Source organism: Phascolarctos cinereus, unplaced genomic scaffold, assembly GCF_003287225.1.
Source record: "Phascolarctos cinereus isolate Bilbo 61053 unplaced genomic scaffold, phaCin_HiC Scaffold_726;HRSCAF=1367, whole genome shotgun sequence".
Classification (NCBI taxonomy): domain Eukaryota; kingdom Metazoa; phylum Chordata; class Mammalia; order Diprotodontia; family Phascolarctidae; genus Phascolarctos; species Phascolarctos cinereus.
The window spans coordinates 420,831,446-420,851,515 of NW_027556098.1; the positions used below are offsets into that span (position 1 = coordinate 420,831,446).

Genomic DNA, 20,070 nt, shown 5'->3' on the forward strand with positions numbered 1-20,070 from the left:
GGTGTGCCTTGGGCATGGTACAGGACATGTGTTTTCAACACCACTTCTCTAAATGCAGGTGAAGATCTCAGCTGTGTTTGAGATGCTTTTTTTATGTCTCAAACTTTTCATTCACTAAAACAACCAGATTATTAGATGAAAAATTAATTGTGACAAACACACACATCTATATCTATAGATATATATACGCACACATTTATAGGTATGTGTATATGTGTATACACATATATCTAAGTCTGTGTTTATGTATGTTTATGCTGTGTGTATATATATGTATATACACACACACATTTATACTTACATACACACATATTAATTTACATATTTTTTTGGGCCATCTGTCATAGCTATAATATCCTCCCCTCTGACCACTGCCTTACATTGTCCCTCCATCCATTTAAGGCACTGCTCACACATCACCCCCCTCCCTCAAACTGTTACATACTCACATGCAAGCATGTTTTCTTATCTTGACCTTGTACATATTCTGCACAAACATCCACCCATGCACATGTTTTCTCACCTGAGTGAATGGAAGTGAGTTGACAACATTTCTGTCTTTGAAGCCCAGCAGTTGGCTTAGAACCTGGCCAACATTAGTTGTTTAATAATTGGTTATGATTGCGCACCATACAGGACAAGTGACTGTGTGATCTGCCATCACACATTGTACCCATCCCTTTTTTCCATCTACAGAGAATGAAAATTAAGTCCATCTGACTTTGTCTTGAAGTGACGGGCTGACTACCTATGACCCAAAGCCTCTGCTCTGAATTCTGAGCCATGGGCTACCCAGGCCAAAATGTCTCTTCGATCACCCGACTGTCTTCTGTCAGGCTCATCTGTTTCAACTTAATTCTGTCCTGTTTCTTGGCCCTTTCTCCTCTACTCTTCCTTTGCAACCTGTGTCACTAACCGACTTTCCTTGGGGAAAGAACTGTGCCCTCCAATCCAAAATCATTTTGCATAAATATTTTGTACTGACATGTATACTTCAAATTAATTTTGTCCTCTAGTAAAGTGTAAGCCCCGTGAGGGCTGTACTCTTTCTGTTTTTCCTCTTTGCATTCCCAGCACCTAGGACAGGTCAGGCCATAAAGGAGAAGTTTAATAAATGGTCATTGAATTTCAGCTGGGTCTTGTCCAGGTGGGAGGCTCCCTGCCTCACGGGTTCTGTGCCAGGGAAGTACTGAGTAATGATGTACAAGGTAGCCCAGAACTGACAGCTGTTGCCATGAAGGGCTCCTGAGAGGTCCTGGCCAAGGGACAACTTTCAGGGTAGGTACGATGCTTGGCCCAAGTGCAAACAGCAAGCCAATACCATGGCTGGCCATTCCTGGGCTGAAAGGTGCTGCCATTGTGGGGTTCTATAGGAGATGCAGTGACTGAGCCATTTAAATAGCTGGCAGTCAGCTACCCCCAGATTGCACCAAATTCCTATAGCACTTGGTGCCAGGTTCACGATTTCAACTGATTGGGTGTCAGGAAGACCTGAGTTCTAATCCTGCCTTATAAACTGTGTGAGCCTGGGTAGGCAACTTAACCTTTGTCTGCCTCAGTTTTCTCATCTTTAAAATAGGGATAATATAGAGCTCACTTCTTATGTTGTTGTGAGGATCAAATGAAAAAAATATTTGTAAAACACTTCACAAACCTGAAATGCTATATAAATAATGGCCAATTTTTCATGTTATTCACCCCAAGCCAGTAGAAGATGAGACTGACCCAGAAAGAAAACCATACAAGGAATGTGTACTCAAAAACCAACTGAGTCTAGGGTGTGAGGCCTAGTCTTTCAGGGCCATGGCATTAGGCCTCTGTGCCCAATCTTGGTCCATTCAGGGTGAGCCTTTCATGGGGCCTGGTCATTTCCAGGCAAGTCTAAGTATTTTCAGCCCTGGTCCTCTTCAGTCATCTTCCATAGTAGATACCCATTAGACTCCTTCGTTCTTGCCAGGATACTTTTACCTTAAGATACCCTGATCCCGTCAGAGCTAAGCCTTGAAAGACCATGGTCCTTCATTCATCAGTATAAGAGCAGAAATTGTGGGGCCTCAGTTTAGGGGGGAAGAAAGGCCACAAGGTGGGCCACCACATCCTTTTCCCTTCTGTGCTGTTGAGTCTGGGCAGCCCAGGCCAGAGCTGAAGACCCACCATGGGCCCCACAGTCACTTTCCTGATCTCCATTGGTGAGTGTCCAAAGTCAGATCTGGGGAGGGAGGGACGTTGAGACAAGGTCCTTGGCTCCTGATGCTGAAGGACAAAGAGGAAGCCTAAGAAGGAGAAAGAATCTTTTGGGCAGAGCCGGACCCCAGTGTCTGCTCAAAGGGCTCTTCCTGCATATTCTGACCAAAGCAGACTGAGAGGTTCAGGGGCTTTGAGAGCTGGGGGTGGGTTAAGTGTGGGCTGGAAAGGAGGCATCTACAACCCGAGCTTCTCTTACAGGGCTGTGTCTTGACTGAGTGGTGAGGGCACAGATGGGTGAGTCCCGCTCCCAAGATCCCACTGTTCTCTTTCCCCTTCCTGCATTGTACTAGAATAATCTAGACATCTATTTCCAGGATAAGTAAGGAAGGAAATAGAGGACATTGCAATGAATGGATGGGGTAATTCAGGAAGTAGCGTGAGAATCCAGAGGTGAAAGACACTGAGGCCAGAGGAATCTCTGGAAATCAAATCTATTTCCTTCTCAGATGCCCTTCCCAAACCCATCATCTGGGCTGTCCCGAGTCCTGTGGTCCCCAAGGGAGCAGATGTGACCCTCAGGTGCCAGGGCCACCTGGGGAGTGACAGATTCCAGCTCTGGAAGGATGGAGAGCTCAGAGATGAGAGAAATGCATCCTGGCAGCAGGCAGAGTTTGTGCTCAGGAATGTGGATGACCAGAGAGATGCCAGAAGCTACAGCTGCCACTCTGGGCAGGGGCCCTGGTGTTCAGAGTTCAGTGAAGCCCTGGTCCTGGTGGTGACAGGTGAGGGGTGCTGGTCTACAATCATCCTTGGTGGGAAGGAGGTCAGTCCTGAGAGAGGCCCCAGAGCCCTCACTGGAGAGTCACCTACAAGTGGACAAACCCTCAGGCTTGACTACCTGCCTCCCCTTACCACCACTTGCTCCTCCCCAGACTCCAGGAACCCCTGTCTTCCCAGCTCACATTTTTGTGGCATAGATAAAGTGAAATCTTTCCCCTCAAAAATCCTGTGAGGCAGAGAGCACATGCACCATGATTTCGCATTTAGAGATGCAGAAACTGAGGCCTGGAAGAGAGAAAAGGTGACTTGAGCAGGTCAATGGGTTTTTCAGTGTCAGGGCCAGGATTTGAACCCATGTCTCCTATCCCCAAACCCAGGGATCTTTCTATGTGGTCAGTGTCACCTGGTGACTCCTCCTCTCTCTCAGAGGACGCACAGCAGCTGTTGGGAGAAGGGGCACACAGCTTTATCAGAGCAAACTTGATTTAGATAAACTTTTCCTGCCTCCTCTAAGGCCCAACCTGGTCACATCCACCCTGTCCAGTTGTGTCTCCCCTTGTTCCCTTCTGCCCTCCCTACAGTCCCATCAGCCTGGACAGATGATGACATCACCTCCCTCAAGTCCTGCCATTCTGTCTTTGCTCACACAGTTCCCCTGCCTGGGGTGCCCTCCCCTCCTCCATGCATCTCTTTCCTACACATCCTTCATTCCCAGCACAGATTCTCCCTGCTCCAGAATCCTGTCTCTGCTTGCATCAAGTGGCACTGTCCTGGCCCTTGGCCCTCCCAGCATGATGCCTTCACCCCTCTTAGGTTCCCTCCCCTTCTCAGATTTGTTTCAGGGGATGATTTGAGGGGATCAGGGTGACAGATCAAGGCCCTAACTTTCTTCCTTCCTCCTTTCCCAGGAGACTTCCCCAAACCTTCCATTTCAGCCTCACCTAGCTCTGTAATACTCCCAGAGACAACAGTGACCATCTGGTGCCAATTATCACCCCAGACTCTCCTTCAAGACTACAGTTTTGCCCTGCTGGAGGCAAAGAGCCTGGAGCCCTTCCAGCGACAGTGCCCTACAGGGACCTGGGCTGTTTTCTTATCTCCGTTTGTGAGGTCCGAGGATGCTGGAAGCTACAGCTGTATTTACTACAAGAAGACAGCCCCCCACAGTGGTCCCATCCTAGCCTGCCACTGGGGCTGACTGTGCTTGGTGAATGGAGATGGGAACCCCCAAATCCCCAATTTTACCTCCCAAATAAGGCCCCACAGATCTATGGCAACAGCACAAAATCCTGGGAATTCTGAAGGGATGGTGTGGTGGGAGGCTGGAGAAGACCCTGGACCCTCTTCTGTTCTACATAGACCAGCTTTGGGGCCCAGGAGAGTGGGGGCATTCCAGGCTCAAGGCAAGCCCCAGACAAGAAAGCGAGAGCAGAGCTAAGGTTGCTATTTCCCCTCTCACTAAAGGGTTGGGAGAGGTTGGAGGCCTAGAAATGACATCTGAACTTGACCTCTGCTGCTCCTTTTCCCTCAGGACAACTCCCCAGACCCACTCTGTGGGCCCAAACTGGCCTTGTGCTGGCCCCAGGGGCCAACATCACTCTGTGGTGTTCAAGGTCCAAGCTGTCTTCCCTTGGAGAGGTGACCTTTTCTCTGTATAAGGCTGGGACCCAGACACCCTTATAGCAGCAGGCCTCAGCAGATGTCTGGACTAGCTTTCTGCTCCCATCTGTGAGTCCTGAGGATACTGGGAGCTACAGCTGTTCTTACAGGGAAAGGAAAGTATCTGCTAGAGGATCATAGCCCAGTGAGTTGCTGGAGCTGCTGGTGCCAGGTGAGGGGGGTGTGTGGGCCCCTGAATAACTCTGAGTATGACCCCTCTGCTCTCTGCCCAGACAGGGGCCTCACAGAGACAGGTCCTGGTGTCTACACAGCCATTCCTGCCCAGAAGTTTGTCAGGACGCAGTGGCCTTGGAAGACATGAGGCTTTTCTATTCTGATGTAGAAACTGAGGAAGAAAGGTGATGGTGGGGACTTAGTTGGGAGTTAGGAGAAGAACCATAGAGACCCAGAGCTGAAAGAGGCCTTGGAGGTTCTTGAGGCCCAAACCCTCCCATTACCAATGAGCATAGTGAGGCCCAGAGAGAGGGAAGAACTTGTCCAAGGTCCCACAACAAGTGAGGGACAGAGCATGGAAATGAGCCTGAGCTTTCTCCTTCCTGGACCATGATCTGAGTCTGGATTTAGACTGAGACCTGGGCTTGTCTGAGACAGTCCGAAGAAAAGGGAGGGGTCATGATTTTCCCCACTATGCATCATCAGATGCAGGAGACCATAAATTGGTTGAGCTCCCTGAAATATAAAAGTCTCCTTAGGTTCCTAGCTAGGTCTTCTGGTCAAACCCCTCACTTACAGATGAGATAACCATGGCTCATGGGCAGCCAGGTGGCTCAGTGTTGGGCTTGGACTTAGGAAGACTTGTCTTCTTGAGTTCAAATGTGACTTTGGCCACTAGTTGTGTGACCTTGGGCAAGTGACTTAACCCTGTTGGCCTCAATTTCCTCATCTGTAAAATGAACTGGGTAGGAAATGGGAAACCACTCCAGTACCTCTTCCAAGAAAACCCTTCACGGTCCTGAAAAGTTGGACATGACTGAGACAACTGAACAACTAAACTGAGACTCAGACGGGCCCAGTGCATGGCCCACGGTCACAAAAGAACTCAGGAGTAGAGCACAGACTTGGCCCCGGTGTCCTGATGCCAAGCCCATGTTCTCCCTCTCACAGGCTGTCTTCCCAAGCCTTCCCTCTCAGCCCAGCCTGGTCCAGAGATGCCCCAGGGGCCAATGTGACCCTCCATTGCTGGGGACCCTCATGGGGTTCTAGGTTTATTCTGTACAAAGAGGGAGATGAGAAAAGCCTGCTGAGCATGGATACTTCTCCAGATGGGGCCTGGTTCTTCTTAAGTCATGTGACTCCCAAGGACTCTGGCACTTATAGCTGCAGCTACCAGCTTGTCACCAATGGAAGTCTCTCACTACAAAGTAGTGACCCGCTACAGCTTAGAGTGAGAGGTGAGAGGAAGAAGCCCCTGGGACCCACTGGAGGTGCCAATGACCACTCCCTCCATCATCCCTATGAGGAAATGAAACCAAGGCCTTGGCTCTAGCCAAGAGACATAGGAAAAAGGAGAAGAAAAATTTTGACCCTGTCCCCAGTTCTGGGTCCATGGGGACCTGGGTGTGATCTGGGACATAGACTTTTCCCATACTTCTCTGTGACTCACCCTTCCCCATCTTGGTTTCTGACTTTCTATCCCTAATTTGAAGGGAGGGAGCCTCTCTGAGCAGGATTTGTGCCAAACTATTGGATGCTGGCGGTGATGGGGGCTGTGGGGGAGGAGGAAGTTCAGGACATTTGCAGAGGTCAGATAAAGATCTCCTCTGGGCAGTAATTCATGGGAATTTTCTCTTCCCCTTGCCCCCCTCCCCCCACCCAACATCAGAACCCAGTTACACCTTCTTTGTCACAGTCCACTGTGTGGTCTTCCTCTTCCTCCTTCTCTTCCTCCTTTTCCTTGAATTCTTCTGCCACGGACCCATCCTTATGGGTGAGTGTGAGAGGAGAGAGGGAAACCCCTTGGGGTCTGAAGGAACAAGGAGATGGGTGAGGACTGGGGCCTTCATTTCCTCCTGTGGGATCCTCTCTGACTTTGCTTCCCTTGCCATCTCTCTCTCCCCAGGGACCTTGCAGGAAGACAGCTCGAGAGGTAAGGACCCTGCTCCTCTTCCCATAGTCCCTGTTCCTTCCTTGCCACATATCCCTAGAACATCTTCATGGACAGAGTCCCTGATAAGGAAAGGATGCTCACAGGGCCTCCCTGAATGACCTCTGTCCCCCCTCTCCTATGAACTCCTCCTGTCCCTGCAGGTGCCTCTGCTGCCCTTGTCCTCCTTGGGGTGTTTGCCTCCCCCAATGGCCTGAAGCCCACAAGAAGAGGCCATGTGTAAGTTATCTGGGAAGGAAAGAGGCATGATCCTGGGGCAGGGTGGTGGAGGGCAGTAGTGGGCCTGGGAGCTAGAGTAATGGTGGAACCCTCAGGAAGTGACCCATATTCAGCTGAACAGAAGGACATTGACTAGGAGGCAGACACTGAGGACACATCCTCAGAGCTCACTCTCTCACTCTTGTGTCCTTGCATGGAGGGATAAGCACAGAGACTTCCCTCTCCTCTCTCACCCTCTCCCTCCCTCAGTTTTCCTCTCCCTCAGCCCCATTTCATCTGACCTCTTATACATCTTCCTCAGGTCCCCGTCACTGAGCAGCCATGATGCTGCTGGGGAGGTCCACTTGGGGCCAGAGTTCTTCCAACCAAGTGCCTCCTCTCTGCCCTCGGCCTCCTCATCTCCTGCCACATTGATTTGGGGCCGTGGACAAGCCTGGCTCTGCCCACAGGGTGTCACTGAGTGGAAGAGTGACCCCAGTGCAGTTGGCCTCACTTTCCAGACTTTGAAGACTGGGATAGAAGCCTGCATAGTCAGGGTCCTGATCTCACACCGTTATTGCAGAAGATCCTCCTTCCCCCAGTGCCTAGGATCATACTTTCCTGAGGTCACCTCTGGTCTCCCCAGGAGACAGTTCATTCTTTGGAGACCCAGACTGAGCCTCCAGGGTGTGGATCCCCGGTATCTGTCTTGTCCTCCCCAAAGTGCTGCAGGTTCTTCATAAATGCTCATCTAATGGGGCTTCATGCTAGACAGGACTCTGAGCCTCTTCTCCTGGCATTTCTCTTGGCTGCTTCTCTCCTTTCTATCCCACATTGACCAGCTAAGCACAGCCTCCCCTGAGGATGGTACAAGATAAGTGTTGGCACAAACTTGGGCTGGACCACCCTTAGGTCCCTGACTGAGCCCCACATCTGCACAAGCCATCTGGCCCCCCAAATCCCAGAAGGAAATGAGGTTTTCCTCAGCCTCTTATAGATCAAACCCCAGCTTTTTTTGAGTACAGTGAAGACGATCTCTCTCTCTCTCTCTCTCTCTCTCTCTCTCTCTGTCTCTTTCTTTATGTCTGTCTCTTTGCCTCTTTCTCTCTGTCTCCTGTTGCTGCTGCTGCCACTTACTTACGCACATGTGCCAGCTCCCCTGGCTTAGGCACATGGGGTGTCTCCTAAAGAGACTCTATTGGAAAATAAGGGGACTATTGATTGAAAAATGGAGCAAGAATGAAGATGAGGCGTTTTGCACGTTCAGGGTGTGGACAGCACAGCTGACAATTCCCCCAGCCCCACCCCAGAAGGAGGCCCAGCTGCCTGGGTCCTTCTTCATTCCATCCCTGACCCTCCAAGCCTTCCTCAGCCCCATTTCCATGGGCCTGCTCTTTATCCTAACCCTTCCTGTTACTGTCTCCTCCTGCCTCTTGTGCCTGCCAGCCTGGGCCATCCTATAATTACATTAGGGGGCTATGCAAGATAGGCAGATTAATTTGTGAACTCAAACTTATGCATAGTTACCCAAATATACAATACAGGCATCATTCTAACTAATACAAAAATATTCTAGAGGGAACACATTTCAAAATGTGCTTGGAGTAACTAGTGTGAATATCAATGCAAAAATATAATTTCATACAGATCACCCAATGCCTCAGTGAGCGTTGGTCACATGGATACCTGATTTCCCAGTATCACCTGGGACATCTTCAGGCAATTTGGTCCTTGGTCAGACAAGCCTTGCTCTCTTGTGACCTGCTGACCCATCTGCCCTATAGCAAGGCTTGTTCCTGGGATTGGCTGATTATCCTCTCCATCAGAACTAAAGTCCTGCCTTCTTGGACCAGAATTTGTAGGGGCCCAGGCCCATGCATGGTGTTATTGGTCTCTTGGTGTCAAGGACGTCTTGGGTTGTTCATTTCAAATGTCCCTTTCTGAGCCAGACAGACTTTGCATGACTGGCAGGCGGTCCCTATGCTGCGCCATAAAGATGATCATCTTTGTAAAGCATGCAATATAGTAGCTGGAATATAGGAGGCACTTCATGAGTGCTTATTCTCTCTATGGGACAGACTCCACTGAGATGAATGTCCATCACTCTCAATTTGCTCAGCAGGGAGTCTCACTTGTTGGCAGCCAGTGATTGTCCTAAGTGAATCATCTTTGAAGGGTGCCCACCAGTCTCTCAGACTATTTTGTAAATGAACAAACTGCCCTGTCTCTCCACTGCTAAGTATAGAGAGGGCCTTGCATCTGCTCCCTTGCGTCCTTCATGAACACCAACATTGCCCAGTAGAAAGCATGACCTTGTCAAAGGTCCTAACAGCAGATTTGGGCATCCTGGCATTGTTTCTTTCAGAATTTCTATGGGCTGAGATACTTTAGCTTCTCTCTAAGCAAAGGTGTGTCCTAATGGGGGGTTTCTGCATTCTCTATAGCTTCAGAGGCTCAGACACAACAAGTCCATGTGGCTGCTGCCCAAACACCAGGAACTTGGATACGAAGCCAGTGGTGTCATTCTGGATCGAGCTGTATGAATGTGACAAGAGAGCCATAAATTCCACTGAAATTGTTGCTCTGTTATCAGTGTACCTGACTGCAACACATCCCAATCTGTTTGTCATGTGTTCACCAGGATATGACTGAAATGTTGAGTTTGTGGGTCTCACAACCGAAGCTAACATTTATTTGTACATCATGATTTCAATGTCTCTGCACTGGTCCCAAAGGAAACAGGCAGAAAATATATATGTTCAGAGATACAACTCTCAGAATATTTTAGCAACCATGTAAGCTGTCTGCTTGCTAATTAGATAAGCCTATGCACACATTGTCAAGGAAGTGGTCAGTTACCACCAACTTGTGACTCGTTTTCTTGCTCTCTCCTTCAAGAGGGAAAAAAGCCAAGGCAGACAAGCCTTAACCATCTCTGACCTAATCTCCAAATATGGGCACCAGTTGGTAATATCATACCATGTAAGTTTCACACTTCTTAGTGCCACCTGTGGCTATCTCTGGCCAATAAAAACTGTTTATTACTCATCAGAGAGTTTTTTCTTAAGTCATATGCTTAGAGTCACCATGTATGACTTTTGTGACTACAGAGTGATCAGCTGTGGGCAGAACCAGCTGCTATTTGGCATCATGAGAAGGATCAGTGACAATTTGGTTGGGACAGCTCCCCTTTCTGCCATTGCTTCTACCATAAGGTGCTTTCCCTTTGACATGGCCACCTTTTATTACTTTACAGAGCCCTTCATCAGATATGTGAGCTAAATGGGCTTGGCTCAATGTGCTGTTAGCATGCTATCTGGTGGAAGTCCTAAAATGCCCTCTCTACTGTCATCTGCTTGTACTGTGGCTCCTTGAGTTTTACAGAGACCTTTCAGTTCTCCACATATCATCTGAGCTTTAGTGCTACATGGACTTCTCAGAAAAACACATCTGAATGCATGTGTCTTTCCTGGTCAGTAATGGATATTGACCTCATGGACTTGAGCCCATTTCTGGCCAGGAACTTCCAACTTGGTGCTGGTCAGATAAATGAGGTCCATCCTTACAAACATATTCATAGAGCGGACCTCCAAGGCTTGGCATACAGGAAAAATGAATCTATTTCTTATTAGATGGACTGTGTTAACCACGTCATGTCCAATCTCAAAACTCAGAATGAAACCTCTGGAGAGAAATTGGTGTTTTTCTTTTTTTTTTGCCAATTCAAAGCCTTGAAAAGGTGCATTGTATACAGCAGGGGAGTTGGGACTAGGTTAAAAAGATGGGTGCAGTGGGCTTTTCATAGTCCTAGGCCCCGGCTCCTGCAGTAGTCCCAACATCTCTGCACACTGTGGTCCTCTCTACGACCCATGAATGAGTCAGAACCAAACTGAGCTAATTCTTGTCACTGCTATAATCATCCTGCTCATTGCCAGAATCAGGGTAGTATTTCATCAACAAATAAAAATTGAATTCTTGCTTGGGCTACCTGAGGCCTAAAAACTTCACTTCTTTTGCTTCTCCAATTGTTTTTAAAATATAAATTTATTTATTTTTAGTTTTCAACATTTACTTCCACAAGATTTTGAGTTCCAAATTTTCTCCCCATCTTGTCCCTCCCCCCACCCCAAGATGGCATGCAGTCTGAATACCCATTCCCCTAGTCTGCCTTGTCTTCTATCTCTCCCCCCCTTCTCTTATCCCCTTCCTCTTCTATTTTCCTGTAGGGCAGGATAGATTTCTGTACCCCATTTCCTGTATTTCTTATTTCCCAGTTGCATGTGAAAACGTTTTTTTAAACATGTGTTTTTAAAACTTTGGGTTCCAAATTTTCTCCCTTCCTCCCTCCCCACCCACCCTCATTGAACAGGCAAGCAACTCAATAGAGATTATACATGTGCAGTTATGCAAAACACTTCCATGGTAGACATGTTGTGAAAAACTAACTCTATTTCCCTTAATATTGTCCTGCCCCCCCATTTATTCTATTTCTTTTGACCCTGTCCCTCCTCAGAAGTACTTCCTTCTGATTACCCCTTTCCCAATGTGCCCTTCTCTCTATCATCCCCCTGTTCTCTTGTCCCTTTCTCCCCCTATTTTCCTGTAGGGTAAGATAGATTTCCATACTCAATTGAATGTGTATGTTATTCCCTTCTTAAGCCAAATCCTGTGAGAATAAGATTCACTCATTCCCTCTCACCTTCCCCCGTTTTCCCTCCTCTGCAAGAGCCTTTTCTTTTCTGTTTTTTTGTGAGATAATTTACCCTGTTTCTACCTCTCCCTTTCTTCTTCTCCTAGTATAATCCTCTCTCATCACTTAATTTTATTCTCCAGATATGACCTCTTAAACTTCAAGTCACCTTGTGCCCTCTATCTAGTATCTACTCTGAGCTGGTTGAATGGCCAGGCTCAAAAGGTAGTTGTTAGTGATTCCATGAAAGCATGTTGGGAAGTCTCCATTGGAATGCCCCTAGAATCTGTGCTTGGCCCTGAGTTGTTTATATTTATCATTTTATGAACTTGGATAAAGACACAGAGGACATTGTCAGCAGGATAGTTAGCCTGAATTTTCCAAATGACAGTACAATCTTTTACCCACTAGGTGGTGCAGTGGAGAGATCATTGGGCCCTTAATAGCTGTATGATTCCAGGCAAGTTACTTAACCTTTCTCAGCCAGTTTACTTATCTTTAAAATAGGAATAATCATAGCACCTGCTTCACAGAGCTATTGTAAATATCAGAGATGATAGAAAAGTAGATAGATAGATGCTAGGATGGATGGGTGGGTAGGTGGATGGATAGAAAGAAAGAGGGATGGAGCAAGGGGAGGAAACAAGGAAGGGAAGAAGGAAGGAAAGAAAGAAAGAAGGAAGAAAGGAAGATAAGTAGGTACATATGTATATATGTATATAGGTGGGTAGGTATATAGAGTGGTGGGTAGGTATATATAGTTAAATAGATAGATAGATGCATATGGATAGAAGATAGAGGTTTGTAAATTTTAAAATGCTAAAAATAAAATCTTAGATTTGGGGACAAAAATCAACTTCATAGGTATAAGTTAGAGAAATGATAGGCAGACAGCAACAGATGTGAAAAAAGCTCTGGGAGTTTCAGGAGACTGCAAACCCAATGTGAAGTAGCAGCAGTTTGATATGGCAGCCAAAAAAGCTCATGGGATGTTGGGCTACCTTAGGAGGGCTATGGCCTCTAGCAATAGGGAGGTGATAGTCTGTGATAAGCAAGACACTGATAAGCTGGAGGGTGTCCAGAGGAAGTCGTCTAAGTTAGTGAAGGGTCTTAAGTCTATGTCATAGGAATATTGATGGAAAGACTGAAGAAAATTTGGTCTGGAGAAAAGAAAACTCAGGAAAGACATGATAGTCAAGTCTTGGAAGGACTGTCATGTGGAAGAGGGCTCAGATTAGTCATATTTTGACCCCAGAGGGCAGAACCAGGGGCAGTAGATGGAAGATATGAGGAGGCTCATTTAGGTTTGATGTCAGGAAAGACTTCCTCCCAATGAAAGCTAGATCAAAACATAAGGGGCCTCCTTGAGAAACACCTCCCCACCTTGGAGGCCTTCATGCAGAGGCTGAACAGTCACTTTCCTGTGAAGTTATTAAGTGTCTTCCATGGATGAGGCACTGCAGTTGGCCTTTCCAACTGGTGAATTTGGGTTTTTGTGATTCTGCCACCCTTTATCTACTCACAGGGCCAGCACCCTAGTTCAAGCTCTCATCTCTTCTCATGTGGGCAATGACCTTTTCCTCCTGTTTGGTCTTTCAGCTTCTGCCAATACAGTCTTTCTAGGGTTCATGTTTGACTGTCCCTTCCCTATTCAGAAACAGTCAGTGACTTCTAAGAAAGTGGTCTGGGCCAATAGAAACTTCATTCTGGGAGAAATGGGAGTGACCTCAAATTCAGTTCTGATGCAACAGGAGTCCAAACCACTAGGTGGCACTCTGAGGCTTGAAAATGTCAGGATTCTGATGAACAGAGGACATCACCAGTGTTAGGGAAAATGTTTTCTTTTTCTCTACTACACATAACAACAATTTTTAACATGAATTAAAAAAACATTCTGAGTTCTGAATTCTCTTATTCCTTTGTCCTCTCCCTCTTCCTTCAGAAGGCAGGCTTTTTAATATAGATTGTACATGTAAAGCTGGCCCCTGAAGTTCCATCCAACCCTGGAATCCTGAGACCCTGGTGTCTCCTACCCCCCCTTCACTCCCTTCCTCCAACCTAAGCCAGCAGAAGCCTGGAAGTATCTTTTCTCATCCCTGTGACTCCTTCTCCTGATGTCTGAGGGGCACCTTTGATCTTTGCCAAGCCACCCCCATGTAGGTTGGCTCCAGCATCTCCCAGGGACTGGACATGGATAAACCAGTCCTGTGTGAAGGGAGAAGGTCTCAGCCAGGTGGGGAGAAGCTTCTGATCAAAGACCCTAGGGCAATGGAAACAGCCATTGTTTGCCATCTGCCATGGTCTGCCAGAAGAAAGAAAAGGAAGAAGAAAGAAGGAAGCAGGATTATTGCAAGAGATCTTCTTGATGATGACAGTAGAGGGCAGACAATGTTGAGCTTAGGGTGTTGATACAATTCAAGAAAACATCAATTTGTCAATCAATCAATCAATCATCCACCAGTATTTATGAAGTCCCTACTGTGCGTAGTTGGACAGTGTGCTAAGGGCTGAGGATGTAAAGATGAAAATTAGTCACTCTTGTGGAGGAGCTTCCAGTCTAATAAGGGAGACTACGTGGGTATACAGAAGTGGATACAAAAATCTTTTGGGACCAGACTAGTGACTTTATTAGGATAGGGAACTCTCAGCAGGACAACTCCCTCCACAAATTCAGGTCTACACTTGCTCTGCATTTTATAGTCTTACCGCCCTGGGGGAGTGACAGGTTAAACACCTTGGAGCAAGTAAGTGTCAGAGGTCAGTCTTTCTGTGGGAGGCCAGTCTGGTGTTCACTATGAAGCAATGACTAGGCTACAAATTGTAAACAAAATAAATTTCAAAAATTCAAGACAACCTGGGGTGGGGAAAGGCATCATAAGTCACTGAGAAGATGAAGGAAGACCTCATATCAAAGGTGATATGAAGGGAATCCATGAAGGTGAGTGGGGTGGCAAGAGCTCCTTCATAGCCAACTTGGACCAGTGGGGAAGGACTGGTTGCTGAACGGGGCTTGACAGGGCTATGGTGTGGTGGTGGTGGTGGTGGTGGTGGTGGTGAGTATTTCCTCTTAGAACCTGTTATAGAGAAGAGGAAAGGTAGGCCTTGCTGTGAAAGTACAATCACCTTGGGCACAACAGTGAAGGGTGGCCAGTGTTTTTGTTTGGTCCAGAGCATGAGCATTTGACTCAATTCAAGATTTTAAACTAAGTGGTTTAGAGGAAAGATTGCTTGGATCCCATGGACTAAATATCTATGGGGGGAGGAAGTCAGCCCAGGAGGGAGGCACACTGACACAACTTCAGAGAGAAAGAATGTGGGGGAGAGGTAGAAAAAATGCACGTGTGGCAGATTTGAAGCAGATTGTGTAGAAGAAGGAAGCCAGAGGAGGTAAGAGGGGATGACTTTGGAATCTTGGCACAGTCATGTGTCATGGATATCACCCATCTCCCCATATACACCAGAGTGTGCATACATGCACACACACGTGCACCCACGAATGCACACCAGTCCTGCCTCTCCCTGCTGGTGGTTAGGCCCTGGTACCATGTCCACATACTCTGCATCTGCCTTCTTAGATGCCTGTTCTCCCCCCACCCCCCACTCTCCCTCTGTCTCTTGTCTCAGAGCCTCCTAGGAGTCTTGGAATCATCGACCTCAGCGCAGCTCTTAAATGTCCCCCTTCCCCTTCTCCCTCTCTGGGGGCATTAGGGGCTGCTCTCTGTGCTGAGTGAAGTTAGAAGTTGGACGATGTTTAGAGGGGATGATTTACCTTCCTGTGCCCTGAGAGAGGGCTCTCCCATTCCTATCCCACATGCCCTTTACCAAAGAGAGGTTCTGTCCCAGGCCCAGAGGAATGGGAGAGGGTCAGGGCAAAGTGTGAGTTCTCACCAGCACCACTATCCTCTGCTCTGGGGATCTGGAGGCTCTTTTCCTCCATCCATCCTACCACCATGACTCTGCAGGTGAGTGTAGGGGACACCCTTGCCCCGAATTGACAAACTGTGGGTAAAAGGAAGAGCAGGATGCAGCCCCAGTGTGGTTTCCAGAATTGCTGTCTTCTGTGCTCTCTCCCTCACTACCCTCAAATCTAGGCCCAAGATTTCACATCAGACACTTGTGAGGTGGGGAACATCTCTTCTCACACTGTGCCTTCCTCTCCTGGTGTCAGAGGAGCACAACAGCTATCCCAGGGCCACCTCAGTTTGCCCTCCCCTGGGTTATTTCCATAAGGAGCTGGTTGATAGGGACATATAATAAGAAAGAATTTGACAAACTAGTGAGGAGTTCTCTGTGCTTACCTGAGGGTCTGGGGTGTGCATGGAGGAAGTACTCATGCTTGGCCCTGATCCTCTGGTCCAGACTCAGCCATGTCCATGAGGACCCAGTGCTGGGCACCTCCTCCTTCAGCACCTCTGAGCCCAGCCTTGGGTCAGAAGCAGAGGGACATCCCAACACCTGGACAGTCCCTCCTTGACCTTAGTGATCCCTCCTGTCTCACAGACAGCTATCCTTTGTGCCCCTTTACCCTCCCCCACACCACCAAGGAGCCACCTCTGACTCACCCTCTGAACTTAAGCTCAGCCCTAGGACTCTCTAAAGCCAAACAGACAGGGAGATACATGTGGAGGGGGAGGGCATGGCCAGTCTTCAGCCCCATCCTCAGCTGCCTGACTCACATTTGATCTAAGTTATATAGGGTATGACTGATTTTCTTTAATCACAAGGCATTCTCTGGGTGGAGTTATGTGTTTCTATCCGGTCTGTACCTGCTCAGCCTTTGACTGGTTGATCCATTGAGTTGTCTAGGCCTTGTCCACATCTAGTTTTCACCTTTGATTGGTTAATTCTGTAATTCCATCAAAGGAGAGTTCTTAGTGCTGGAAGCTAAATGACATAGTGGATGGAGCGCTGGACTTGGAGTTAGGAAGACCTGAGTTCAAATCCTGCATTAGACATGGAGCAAGTCACTTAAACTCTCTGTGCCTTAGTTTCTTTAAAATGGGAATAGTTATAGTATCTACCTCTAAAATGTGTTCTGAGATCAAATCAGATGACATACATAAAGCACTTCATAAACTTTCAAGTTCCTACAAATGCTAATTATTATTATTAGTAGAAATAGTGATAGTCAATAAACATTTATTAAGTGCCTGCCCTGCACCAGGCGCTGTACTAAACACTAGGGATAAAAAGGGAGACAAAAGACAATTCCTGCCCTTAAGGAACTGTCCGTGGTAGTCAGAGCCTAGGAACATGACGTCTTGAATCTCACAGAGACCGTAAATTACCTTGAGTAAAAGTAAACAGCAAAGGAAGATGCAGCTATCCCATGAGAAAGCTTGTATCATGTGACCCTGGGCCATCCTGGCACTCTGACTCCTTTATTCTGTTTCTATAGAATACCTGGTCTGTCCCAGGGCTGGTGCATGATCCACCATAATTCTTTGTCCTGCTGCTGCCCAGAGCAACTGACCTCTTTTGAGTAAACTCTCCCATTAACCTAAATAACCCTGACAAAACCTATTAATAACCAAACTGGGTGTGCACCCTTCTTTGAGATCTCAGCATTTTCCTCAGGTGTTTGCCACCCTACAGTTGACATAATTAGGGCAGAATGATTCCATCCCTTTGCAGGAGCTCATAATCTGATGGGGAAATACAACATGCTAAAATATATTAATATTATTTTTTTTCCTTCCTAAGTCCTACAGTCTCCCCAAGAATACGTAGTACTTGCTGGTAGTTTAGACACCCCTCCAGAAAATAAATATGCTTCTAGGGCTGCTAAACAAGCAACCTCCTTTCCCTACTAAAGATTAGACATATTACTGTCCAAGTAACTCATTGGTGACAGTATTTGGAACAAATTAGGTGCTTAATGAATGCATTTCCCATTCCATTCCAGTTACGCATCAGAATGAGATTTAAGCTCTGTGAGCTCCACAAATTTATTGAGAGGCACACATTGATCTCCTGATCAACCTCATACCCCAGCTTAGACTCTCAGAACACAAAACGTTAAGTATTTGCTGTCAACCCTCCCACAACTCCAGACTAGTAAGTCAAGTGGGGTACCCTAGAAGACCTTCTATACCCCAGTTTAAGACGGTTCTCTGGGAAAGCTCTAGTAGCTGCTGTCATTTAGATTTTTGCATTACCTCCAAAGTTCCAAGCACTAATAGTCCATGACCTTAGAGGGTCAGGTCGAGAAAGCAGGAGTGTTTAGCCTGGAAAGGAGAAAGTTTGAGATGGGGCCATGAATGAGAGTTGTCCTTAAGGGAGATCCTTTATGCCTGTCCTGGCATGACTAGGTGCACTATCGAAGCACTTTTGGACTTGAAGGAAGAAATGACAATGTGGGGAGAGGATGTTTTTTATCGACTATACTATACTAAACGTCTCCTTTCTAAAAGCTACTTCAGTCTGGCTCACTAACCATTGGAATCACACCGGTGAGGGTTCATGTGCCATCAAATTAGAAAGACAACCCCAAAGCCCTTAAAGATACCCCTAGAGCTCTGAGGAGAGATATGGGAGCCACCCTTTGGAGATCCAGCTTGTTAATGAGACTTAGCGCAATGGCTCCAGGCCATTTGCATTCAATATAATATCCAGCATAAAGGGAAAGAAGACTTGGTCAGTTTGTAGCCTGAAAGGACCCTTCAGCTTTGAAGACTGACATGGAGATGACCAGTAAAACCAGGGGGAGCAGATGCAATTTGACTGAGGACAGTATGCCATTGGTAGTTTCAGGTACAAAGGACCCTAGGTTCTATGGGAGCCACAGAGATCAATGAACACTTTTAAGCTTGAATGGAAATACAGGTGGGTACCCAAAAGCAGGTGAATTTGGGCTGGACCCCTTCCCCTGCCCAGGTTTAGGTGAATGATTTATTCATTGCTTTCCGCACCACCTTTTGACATTCCCACCCCTATCCCCACATGCACCATCTTCCTTTCCATTCAGTCAGGGAGTCCCTTCACTGCTCCATGGCTACTCTAGTAGTCTTTGGCCTTGGACAGCAAGAGTCCTAGGGCAATGAGGATGAGCCTGGCCAGGACACTCTGGATGAGATTAGACATTAAGCAATCTGACTGAGAGTGGTGCAACCTAGGGGAGCAGTCATTCGGACAAAGGCTGCTACTGACAGAGGGTTTGGGCAACTCTAAGGAGACCAAGAAATTTGGGCCCATGGACCAGCACAAACCCCCCGATTCTGGTCCCAGCCCAGTCTTCTCCACCTTAGATGAGAGGTACTAATAACTCACAAATCTGTGCCTCTGCCTGGAGTGGCAAGGGTTGGGGCTTTGTGGAAGGTCCTGTGAACCTGGGATCAGGACTAGCTGGGGCTGTCACCACGTTGGAGGTCGTGGGATCCCTTGCTTGTCTGATGGATATTTCTGTAGGTGCGCCTGCAGCCTGCTTCTCCTTGTCCTCATTTCCCCAAAACATGGCCACTGAGGCAGATGAGGTACAATTATAGCCTCTGAGATACTGGCCAGGAGAGACAGGGTCGAGGTTAACAGATGTCCACCTTTCACTTATTGGTCAGGGGTTGGCTGTGCTTCCAGGGCCTCCTGGGAATTGGGAGGTGAAGATAGGGGATGAGGAGAAGGGAGTGAGTTGAGGTGAAGAGAGGGGTGGTCCTGGAAAAGAAGGTAAAAGGAAAAAGCTGTTGAATCATTTTTGACAACTTTTCAGAGCAGAGAAAACACAGTTACAAGGTTTTGTTTAGACATACAGATGAATCAGTATCAGTGAAGGAAGCTAACTGGCTTAAATCAAATTGGATACCCACCATTACCTTTAGCCTCACTTAAAAGGAAACTGCTGGCTAGAGAAAAAGGGCCAGGAAAGTAATTGGAGACAAGTAGCTTGACCCTCCAAAGGGCAGGTGGACAGGTGACCTTACAGATGGGCCTTTGGGCTCAGAAGTCCTGTAGGACACAAAACTAGTCAGGACTAATAATAATATAGCTAACATTTATATAGTGCCTACCATGTGCCCATCACTGAGCTAAGTGCCTTACAAATATTATCTAACTTGGCCCTCACAACTACCCCATGAGATCAGTGTTATCATTATCATCCCCATTGTATAAATGTGGGAACTGAGGCAAACAGAGGCAAAGTGACTAGCCCAGTGTGACATAGTTAGGAAGTATCTGAGGTCAGGTATCTGAGGTCTCACTCCAGGCCAGCACTCTCTCCACTGTGTCACTGAGCATGGAAGTTGTGGTGCAGACCTGGAGAGGGGATTGAGGTGGCATTTGCCCCTGGGTGCAGTGATCTGGGGACCCATCAGTGAGACATCAAGAGAATATAGAAGTAGTTTTTAGAACTTCAGTGGAGCTGTTGGGGCTCCAGGAGACCTTCTGACTGACTGCATTCAACCTTCTTGCCTACAGCTTTTTAAAGCCTGAAAGGCTA

General features: G+C 47.3%; 1 pseudogene; it reads left to right on the top strand.

Moving 5' to 3' along the window:
* Positions 1 to 2,155: 2,155 nt before the first annotated feature.
* On the top strand, positions 2,156 to 9,492 carry LOC144454408 (leukocyte immunoglobulin-like receptor subfamily A member 3; annotated as a pseudogene).
* The last annotated feature ends 10,578 nt before the right edge of the window (positions 9,493 to 20,070 follow it).